The sequence below is a fragment of the Mirounga leonina genome, unplaced genomic scaffold (genome assembly GCF_011800145.1).
Source record: "Mirounga leonina isolate KUSES-001 unplaced genomic scaffold, KU_Mleo_1.0 Mir_507, whole genome shotgun sequence".
NCBI classification, from domain to species: domain Eukaryota; kingdom Metazoa; phylum Chordata; class Mammalia; order Carnivora; family Phocidae; genus Mirounga; species Mirounga leonina.
The window spans coordinates 5487825-5498087 of NW_023270789.1; positions in this window are offsets into that span (position 1 = coordinate 5487825).

Here is a 10263-nt window from a genome sequence, read left to right on the forward strand (position 1 = left end):
CATTAGAGGAACATCATCTCTTCATCAGCAACTGATGTCCTGTCCCAATTTCACTTGCCCAGGAGCCTGTGTTGTTTGGAAGGGGCAGTAGCTGCGGGAAGTCACCCTCGTGTGCCCCAGGGAGGGGACAGCATGATACACAAGGAGAAGTCGTTCTCGGAGTATTTACTGTGAGGCTGGAGGGTGGCAGCCCGGGGAGCTGATAAATAAGGGAGTCTGTTCTGAGGAGTTGTGCTGTCCTGAGAGAGTGGCCAGTTGGGCCTATTGAATTCATATCTAAGCTGGGATTTTTTTTAAATGCTTGTGTTGATGTATCTTTTTTTTTTTTTTAAGATTTTATTTACTTATTTGACAGAGAGAGACATAGTGAGAGCAGGAACACAAGCAGGGGGAGTGGGAGAGGGAGAAGCAGGCTTCCCGCGGAGCAGGGAGCCCGATATGGGACTCGATCCCAGGACCCTGGGATCATGACCTGAGCCGAAGGCAGACGCTTAACGACTGAGCCACCCAGGCGCCCTTGATGTATCTTTTTAAAGATTTTATGTATTTATTTAAGAGAGAGGGAGCACAGAGGGAGAGGGAGAAGCAGACGCCCTGCTGAGCAGGGAGCCCCATGCAGGACTTGATCCCAGGACCTTGAGATCATGACCTGAGCTGAAGGCAGACGCTTAACTGACTGAGACACCCAGGCGCCCCTAAGCTGGGATTTTTAAGAATTATCTAAGTATGAAAGTCTTAAAGGGATTTGCAATTTCTTCTGAGATGTCTTCCTGGAAACCCTCAGGCCAGGTCAGGTGCCTGAACTTTGTGCACGCCCCAGTCATCATACTAGAATAATTGTATACGTGTAGTTGCTTATTTGCTCTCTGTCCACTGGACCGTGCCCCTGGGACATGGAGACTGCATCTTATTCAGTGCAATACCCCTGGTGGGGGACACATAACATGTACTTGGCATATTTGATTGAAAGGTTGTGTGGATGGGGTGATTCATTTCATGCCCTCAACTGAAAACACGATTGAAATCCCATGGAGGACCTATTGCTATGCAGCCTTTGTTTACGGTAGGGCTCCTTAGCCTGGAGTCTACTCTATGCTCTCTGTGGGAGGGGATTTTGGTCGTGCATGGGATTCAAGGTGGGGTGGGTACATTTGATGAAATTGAATGTAATATTTGATGTGCATGTTTATTTTTCTGGAAAGGGTGCCCACCACAGCTTTTTATCAGCTTTCCAAAATGACTCACGACCTCAAAAAATAGCCTGAGAAATTCATATCCTTGTGCAATGCTTGGCCTTGGCCCTAGTGCAGGAGGGCTGGGAATGAATTCTGGTTTTGCAGGGTGGCACCTGCCATCTGCTGGAGATTCTGAGGGGCAGACAGTCACTTCTTGGCTCTTAGCCACCGCAGATCATGTGTCACCCAGCCCCCATGTTTCCTACACACAATGAGATAAACACATGTCTGAATTTGAATCTTGGAGTTACACCATTTTGGATTTTAGAAAGCAATGAACAATGGAAGGGACCTTGGAAAGTGGTGATCCCAAAGAGAAGCAATCAGAGATGTTGAAGCCAAGGAGATAACACAAGAGGAACTGATGTGTGTGGGAGGTTCTGGAAGGCAGAACTGGGATCAGTAGGTGAATGCTACAGGAAGTCCATTTCTGTTCTTACAGAGGGAGAACTTTCTCCCGGTTAAAACTGCTTAAAAATGGAATGGTCTTATCTTCAAAGGCAGTGAGTTCCTTGTCACTAGAGAAATTCAAGCAAAGGCTGAATGAACAAATATCAGGGATACAGTGGGGCAGTAATTCTAAGGTTCTATTCAATGTCTCCTTCTCCTTCTCAAGTAATTCCATGCATTTTGAAAGGCATTTCACTTATTGTAATTTGGTTCCTCCAAGAGACTCTCTTTCACCAACCTCACCCACAGTGTCTAAGCTTTTGTCTTGTGCAGACAAGCTGACTCTAAATAAATGGGATGAGATTCTGAGCAAAATCGCTCCGAATAATGTACTGAAATATATTCTTCTAAAATGTGAAACAGATAAGCAAAATAGCTTTTATTCTGATGTACTCTGTTTTCTTGAACATCCTAGAGGCAGCCACTCTTGAAGATTGAGCTGTCGGAGCCAAAGGCTCTGAAATTAATGGAATGCAATTTTCTGCCATTTGTGATAAATTTCTGGCCTTTTTATGCACATGAAAGTCTTCCAGATGAGCAGAAGCAAAGCTACTAACCAAGAGGTTATTTCGACAAGGTTCCTCCAGCCATCCCTCTATTCTTTTCCTGATCACAGCTTTTTGTTTTGCACTGAATAACAATAAAATAAAAAATGAGAACAAGTGAGGGAGAAAACCAACGACGCAATGTTCAGCCAACAATGCAAACAGAATAAAAAATGTTCTTCGATTTTAGACAAAAGGAGAAGAGTTTGGTTAAGGGCAAAAAAAAAAAAAAATCATGCAACTTTATAAAAAGCAGCATTGGGAATACCATAACTTTTCTGAGCCACACAGAGTTTCATCTAGAATGTTATTTTCAGTTCTAATACATCCTTGGGCATTGTGGACAAACAATTCCTGTTTTGATCCTTGTTTCTTCAGGGTTTGCTCAGCTAAGTTCCCCTTTCAGACTCAGAGCCCAGTCCCCTAATTCTGGAGGAATCCTGATCTTTCCTGATCTTGCTTTAAGCATACTGTGCTTTTGAACTTGTCTTTGTGCTTCTTTTCCCTCTCTGCCTGGGATGTCCAATCCCGCCACCAGCTCACTGTGACCGCTAGAACTAAAACAGCCCCACCCCCAGCCCCAGAGCCAGACATGATCAATGACATCACCCTTTCCATTGCCGTCATGACACGTCTTGTGATCTCGTATGCTTATTTATTTACTTGCATATTATCTGTCTTCCTCAACTGAGACAAAATCTCCTTCTCCATAGAGTTCCTCAGCTGCTTTGAAGCAGAAGCTGCCAGACTGTACCACCCAGCCTCCTTCCTTTTGTGCAATTATCTGATGTTCTCCTAAAGACTCCTCCATTCACCGACTCCTTCATCTGCTTTACGGTTTTGCTTTCTACCTGTCAGGATTCTTGTTGACTTCCACAGCCATATAAACATCTCTGGTCTTTCAGTTCCTTGACTTGCTCATTGCCCCTAATCCTACCCCCTCCTCCTTAGCCACCCATGCCCATCCATTCATCCTTACCTACAATGGCATTCCATCCAAAATCAGGGCCTCCAAACCATTGACCTGCTCACCCTTCAGTCTCCTTCCCCTGCATGTGCCTGTCCCCCTCCTTACCCAGTTCAGATTCCCACATCCACCTGAAGAATCTCTGCCTTGCTTCATTATAATAAACCACCTTGCCCCTGTCTCGTTCTTGGTGTTTGCCTGGCAAAATTCCAACGCTGATTAAATCCAACTCTTTGCCTGCTCCTCACCTGCAATCATGGCTGGAAAAAATACACACCCGATTGATTTGTCTCATTTTAAATTCATGACCACAAACCCCCAGTGAGCCCTCAGTGCTGCCGGGCAGGGCTCCCACATTCACCTAGTTAATTCACTCTCCTACTCTCTAAGAGGACTATTTCGTACGTTCTCCTCCAACCCCTTTCTACCCATGATCCCCCAGCTCTCAGCTGCTGACCTCACATGTCATGTCACTGAGAAAACAGAAACTCCCACTGGTGCATCCACCTGCCTGCCTACACACAAACCCACAGAGTCCACCTCCCTCCTGTTACAAGGAATGATGTGTCCATGCTGCCTTCGAAGGCCAAACCCTCCACCGCAGCACTGGATCTCCTCCCCCTCCCCTACTCAAGGACATCATCCTGTATCATCACTCTCCGCTCCCCACTGGATCATCCTTATCAGCATAGACTGTTGTAACATCTCTCATCTTAAAAAGAAGAGATCCCTTGACACCACAATCTTCTCCAGCAACTGCCTCACTTCTCTGTGCCCCTTTCTACAAAACTCCTTGAAAATGTGACCATACCCGTCATCTTCACACACTCACCTGCTGTTCTCTCTTGCACGCTCTCCCCTCATGTTTTTCTCCCAGCCCCACCCCCTCTTCCCATAGGGCCATTATCGAGGTCCCCAGTTGCCTTAGTCAGCTCAGGCTGCCGTAACAGAATGCCATGGACTGGGTGGCTTAAACTACAGACATTAATTTCTCAGTTCTAGAGACAGGGAAGCCCAAGATTAAGGTGCTGGCCAATTCACAGACAGAGCACTCTCGTCTTCCCTTCTTATAAGGGCGCTAATCCCATTGTAGAGGCCTCACCCCCAGGACCTCACCTTAACCTAATTACCTCTCAAGGGCTGCCAAATCCAGCGGCTCCCTCTCAGTTCTCACTTACTGGACCTCTTAACTGCATTTGGCATGGCTTACCTTTCTTTCTTTTTTTTTTTTTAAAGATTTTATTTATTTATTTGAGAGAGAGAATGAGAGAGAGCACATGAGAGTGGGGAGGGTCAGAGGGAGAAGCAGACTCCCCGCCAAGCAGGGAGCCCGATGCGGGACTCGATCCCGGGACTCCAGGATCATGACCTGAGCCGAAGGCAGTCGCCCAACCAGCTGAGCCACCCAGGCGCCCCATGGCTTATCTTTCTTAAAACAGTTTTTCCACTTGGCTCCCAGGGTCCCACCCTCTCCTGTTCTCCCACTTCACTGTCTGCTCCTTCCCAGTTGTCCTTATGGAGGCTCCTCTGCCCAGCATCTTAATGGTGCAGGTCACCACACTCAGTATTTGGACCTCTTCTCTCTACTTCACTCTCTCCTTAGATGACCTCGTCCAGCCTCAAAGCTTTCAAGCTTGTCTCTCAGATTTTTATCTCCAGCCCTAACCTCTCTGCTATACTCCAGACTTGAATATTCACATGGATGTCACTTTTATCTCTGCATGGATGTCCAGTGGGTATCTCGCACTTGACACGTGAAAACTGAATGCATGATTTCTGTACCACCCTCACCCCCACCTAAATGTCTCTTTCCCAGGAATCTCTAGCTCGGTAAATGATTCCACAAGTTATCCAGTTTTTCAGATCAAAAACCTGAGAGTCATCTCTCACTGCTCTCTCGCACACACCCTACATCTAATCAATCAGCAAATTCTTTTGATTCTATCTTTAAAATATGCCCCAAATCCAACTAAGTCTCCCCACCTCCACCACTACCATCCTGGTCCACGCCACCATTAACTCTCTTGGATTATCACAGCAGTCTGTTAACCGGTCTCTCTACTTCCACCTTTGTCCCCCTACACTGCATTTTCCACAGAGCCAGGGTGATCCTTTAAAATGTAAATCAGATCATGAACACTTACCTTAAACCTCCCAGGGCTTTTCAACACTCTTAGAATAAAATCCCAAATCCTCACTGATGTCTACAAGACTTCATGTCCCCTCTGTCCGACAATGCTTTCTGCCATGACGGAGATGTTCTGCATGCATGTTGTCAATATGGTCCAATATGACTATTGAGCACTTGACATGTGGCCAGTGCAACTGAGGGACTGAATTTTATTTTATTTTTTAAAAGATTTTATTTATTTATTTGACAGAGAGAGACACAACGAGAGCAGGAACGCAAGCAGGGGGAGTGGGAGAGGGAGAAGCAGGCTTCCTGCTGAGCAAGGAGCCCGATGTGGGGCCCGATCCCAAGACCCTGGGATCATGACCTGAGCCAAACACAGACGCTTAAGGACTGAGCCACCCAGGCACCCCCCGAGGGACTGAATTTTACATTTTATTCCATTTTAATTAGTTTAAAACCAAGTTGCCTCGTGTGGTTAGCACCTACCGTATGGGATAGCACAGACTCCACAGTGTTTCCGGCTTTGCCTGCTACCTTCTTCCCTTCTCACTTGGCTCCAGCCACGTTGGCCTTCCTGAGGCTCCCTTGAATATTTTAAGCACATTCTCACCTCATGGCCTTTGCACTTGCTCTTCTCTCTGTCTGGAATTTACTTCCCCTGGATGATCAAATGTCTTACATCCTCACTTTATTCTGGTCAAATATCATCTTCTCAGAAAAGTTTTTCTGAATACCTTATACCAATAAAGGAATCACCTATTTCTCTCTGTCTTCTTCCCCTCACTTAATTTTCCTTCTTGGCATCTCTTCTCACCCAACGTGATATTATAGACTTGTTTATTTGCTCATCATCCATCTCCTCCATTAGGTTATAAGCTTCATAAGGTGGAGAGTTTGTTTTGCTCACTGTTGTATCTCCTGTGCTTAGTTGGTGGTTTGATCATTCACTGAATGAATTAATGATTGAAACAGGCTCCTGCCAAGCCAAGAGTAAGCACCTGAGCTAAGTATTGTAAAGCTACAGAAGAAACCGGAGGCAGGGACCCTATCCAGAAGTCCACAGGAGATGACTTAGCATTGGCAACAGGTGTGTGCATAAGGTGGAAGGACCTGTGTGGAGTACTGGGGCTCTCTGTGTGTGGTGTGGGGTGGGTGGGTCTGCAGAAGTTGATGTGGAGAACAGAAGTGATGGAAGACATTGTTGAAGAAGAGCGCGCGAAGGACACACTATGGCTGAAAGCTTGTGAGCAGGGCTCCCAGGCCAGGGAACACCTTGAGCAAGGACGTGGAGGCCACAGCCCAAGGAAGCCTTCCTCCCACTTTGTGAGGCCCCTGGCACTGATCCACAGCCTCTGCTGGCCTGTGCTAAGGCACACTTCTCAACCTCACTCCCCAGGTCTACTCTCGTGGAGCTCTGACCTGTTCACAATAACATTTTACAAGCTGTCTGTTATTTCTGCAATGTTGCATTCAGTTGTCTGCATCCTCTATGCTTCCCCATCGCATTTAATTTAAAATCACTCAGAATGATGAGCAGCAAGGCCCTTTGGGCCTTGGATCTAAGCTGTTTTCCCCAATTTGGCTTTACCTGTAATAAAGCAGATATTTGATCTCTCTCTGATCTCCATGTCTGTTCCTGGCTTAAAATCTGGAGTTGTGACCCATTGGCCTTCTCAGGAACCCCAACATCTCCAGAATCAGTTGAAAATGTGGCCTGTTCTGGAAGCCTCGCCTGCCTCCTAGCAGACTCAGTGGCTCCCCCGACGTCTGCAGCAATTTGCACCCACACTTGACAAGGGGCTTAAGACAATGTCTTCCGGCAAGCTCCCGTAGCATCCAGCCTGTGTCTGCTACTTGTGTGTTCCCTCAGCTCTCAGCTCCGAACAGATACCCAATCACCTTTCCTGAAATCCATGAATGGAAGAGACAGCCAGAGTTCCTCAGAAAGGGGCAGCACAAAGGCTCTGGCAAAGCCCCAGGCCCAGTGTTGGAGTCGCCACGGGAGGCCGATCCCAGAGAATGGCGATCATACTGTGCCAAGGGCATATCTCTGTTCCCAAGGCTCCATGGCACATTTCCCAAAAGCCCAAGCTTAAAACGACTTTCTGGGGCTTAGGCCTTGTCTTTGGAAAATGTAGGTTTTTACCCACATCCCCATCCCCACCTTACACTAATATTGTCCATGTCTGGCAGCTTGCTAGGCCATCCCATTGGGTAACTAACTCTGGATAGAGAAAGCCAGAAGCTACTATTAAAAACCAACGACTCTGGATCCTGAGATAAACCAAAGGTAACGAGATGATTTTCAGACAACTGAGTCATTTGAACATGGACTTGGTAATAGTGGATTACTATTTTGTTAGTTTTTTGGGGGTGGTAAATATTTGTATACATATTTAAAGTTTTATCAGAAGTGTGTTGGAAGAATTGACAAATAAAATGGAATTTGCCTCAAAATACTTTAGGAAAGTAAAAGGGAGAGATGAAGCAAGGTTGGGAGAATGTTAATAATTTTTGAAGCCAAGTGATGGGTACCTGGCATTTCATTTTACTGTCTCTACTTTAGTATGTGTTTGAAAATGTCAATTAAAAAAAAAGTCAACCTCTTGGCTTCTCCTCTCTCAAGGCTGCAAACTAATAGAATTCCCCTGGGGTCCCTCGTGGCATGCCCCGGGCACTTTTTGTCCGAACATATTTCTTTCTATTTATCAGTTTAAGAACCCACAGATCTGGGCACCTGGGTGGCTCAGTTGGTTGGGCAACTGCCTTCGGCTCAGGTCATGATCCTGGAGTCCCCGGATCGAGTCCCGCGTTGGGCTCCCTGCTCAGCGGGGAGTCTGCTTCTCCCTCCAACCCTCCCCCCTTTCATGCTCTCTCTCTCTCAGTCTCTCTCTCTCAAAAAAAAAAAAAATCTTTAAGAACCCACAGATCTATTATGACAGCTCTGTTAACAATCCTTAGGTTTAAAACTTTTTTTAATGAACTGGCAAGGATATCAAGTGCGAGAGAAGGATAAGGTGATTCGGCAAAGGTCAAAGGGATTAGGAGAGCCCAACGGGGTCCAGCCCCTGGTCTAGGGCATGACCTTCATCACACTGAGAGAATTTTCCTGCCACAGAAATAGCCACACAAACCAGGGTGGATAAAAGCAGAAGCTCCAGGCCCTGGGCTTTGCTGACTGTGAACAGAATTTGCCCCCCGGGGCCTAGTGCCAGAGCCAGACCACCCAGCAGTGGGAGTAATTAAGCTAGGAAAGGTCACCGATTCATAATTTATGTGTTAATGGCTCAATTTAACCAGCGGCCCCCTCCTCCGCTAGTGCCCACCTCAGCGGAGAGGGAAAAGGGGCCATCTGAAGTGTTCTAGGCCAGCAAAAACACCTTCTTGCCTTACCTGGGGGCAGATTCCTCCTGCTGGAGCAGAGGACAATTTCTATTGTGGGGACGTGACTGCTGTCCCGTAGGGAAGGTGTTCACTTGGAGCCTGTAATGGGGGCCTTCAGCAAGACCATCCCCTTGTATCTGAGGCCACACAGTAATCACTTACAAAGTCTAAACAATAATCACAGAGCCACCATTTATTTATTACTGTAAGCTAGGTCTTGTTCAGGTATTACCACATTTAAACCTCCTGACTCCTCTAACATTTGGTCGAATTATCTATCCCTTTTTGTAGATGAAAAAAAATGGAAGCTGGGGGGGGCGGTGTTTGTTATATACATTGAATTAGGCAGTCTCCTAGAATTAAGATCTCACTCTGACATAACTGCCAGGCCCAAACCCTTAACTTCCCCCGGGGTCTTGCCCATTGCCAGTTGTCTTGGGCTGAAATGGAGGGCTGTCCGACTCTTTGGGTGACAGTTTACTATAGTCTTATTTCATGTTTTTTTTTTTTTTAAAGATTTTATTTATTCATTTGAGAGACAGTGAGATAGAGAGAGAGCATGAGAGGGGGGAAGGTCAGAGGGAGAAGCAGACTCCCTGCCGAGCAGGGAGCCCGATGCGGGACTCGATTCTGGGACTCCAGGATCATGACCTGAGCCAAAGGCAGTCGCTTAACCAACTGAGCCACCCAGGCGCCCTTATTTCATGTTTTTATCACAGAGGTTGGTGTGGCTCGACCAGCTCATCTCAAGATTGGCAGAAACAGGGAACAAAGGGGAAGTTTTCTGTTCTACCTTAAGTTCTTCAATCTCGCTCAAGCCACTCAACCACATAGCACACCAACAACCCATAAGGGCAAGTTTGACACGTTCACAAGTGTATGTGGCACTTGCCCTGGGGCCTGGCCTGTGTTGGGTTGACCCCATCCCTGCTGGCCTCTGAAATTCTGGGTCTGCAGCCGGGGCCTCGGCTCTGGCCTCTGGGCCTGGTGGTGTTTGGCTTTGGTCCTCTAGTATCGCTCAAGTGGCCACTCGGCTGCCCCTGCAGAGCTTAGGGTGAAAGTCAGGACCCCCTCGTTCCTGCCATTAGTTGGTGACCTCTAGAATCCAGCTCCAGCCCTGCCCCGCTGGCTCCACCTTCCCTGGCACCTGCCCCTTCTGGCTGGAGGCGGGAGTGTGGTGACTCCCCAATAAGAGGCTGGGCTTGGGAATCTGACTACCCTAAACTCATTCATGAGATCTGTAATTTCTTCCTCAGTAGTTCCTGAGCTTCTGTTTATTTACTTATTATTTTAAAGGTTTTATTTCTTTATTTGAGAGAGAGAGATGGCGAGAGAGAGCATGAGCAAGGGCAAGAAGGCGAAGCGGATCTCCTGCTGAGCAGGGAGCCCGATGCGGAATTCGATCCCAGGACCCTGGGGTCATGACCTGAGACGACGGCAGACGCTTAACCCACTGAGGCACCCAGGCGCCCCCTGAGGTTCTTTTTAAAATTGCTGGCCTGTCATCGCACACTGGGGAGAACCAAAGAAAAGGGTTTTGTCTTCACT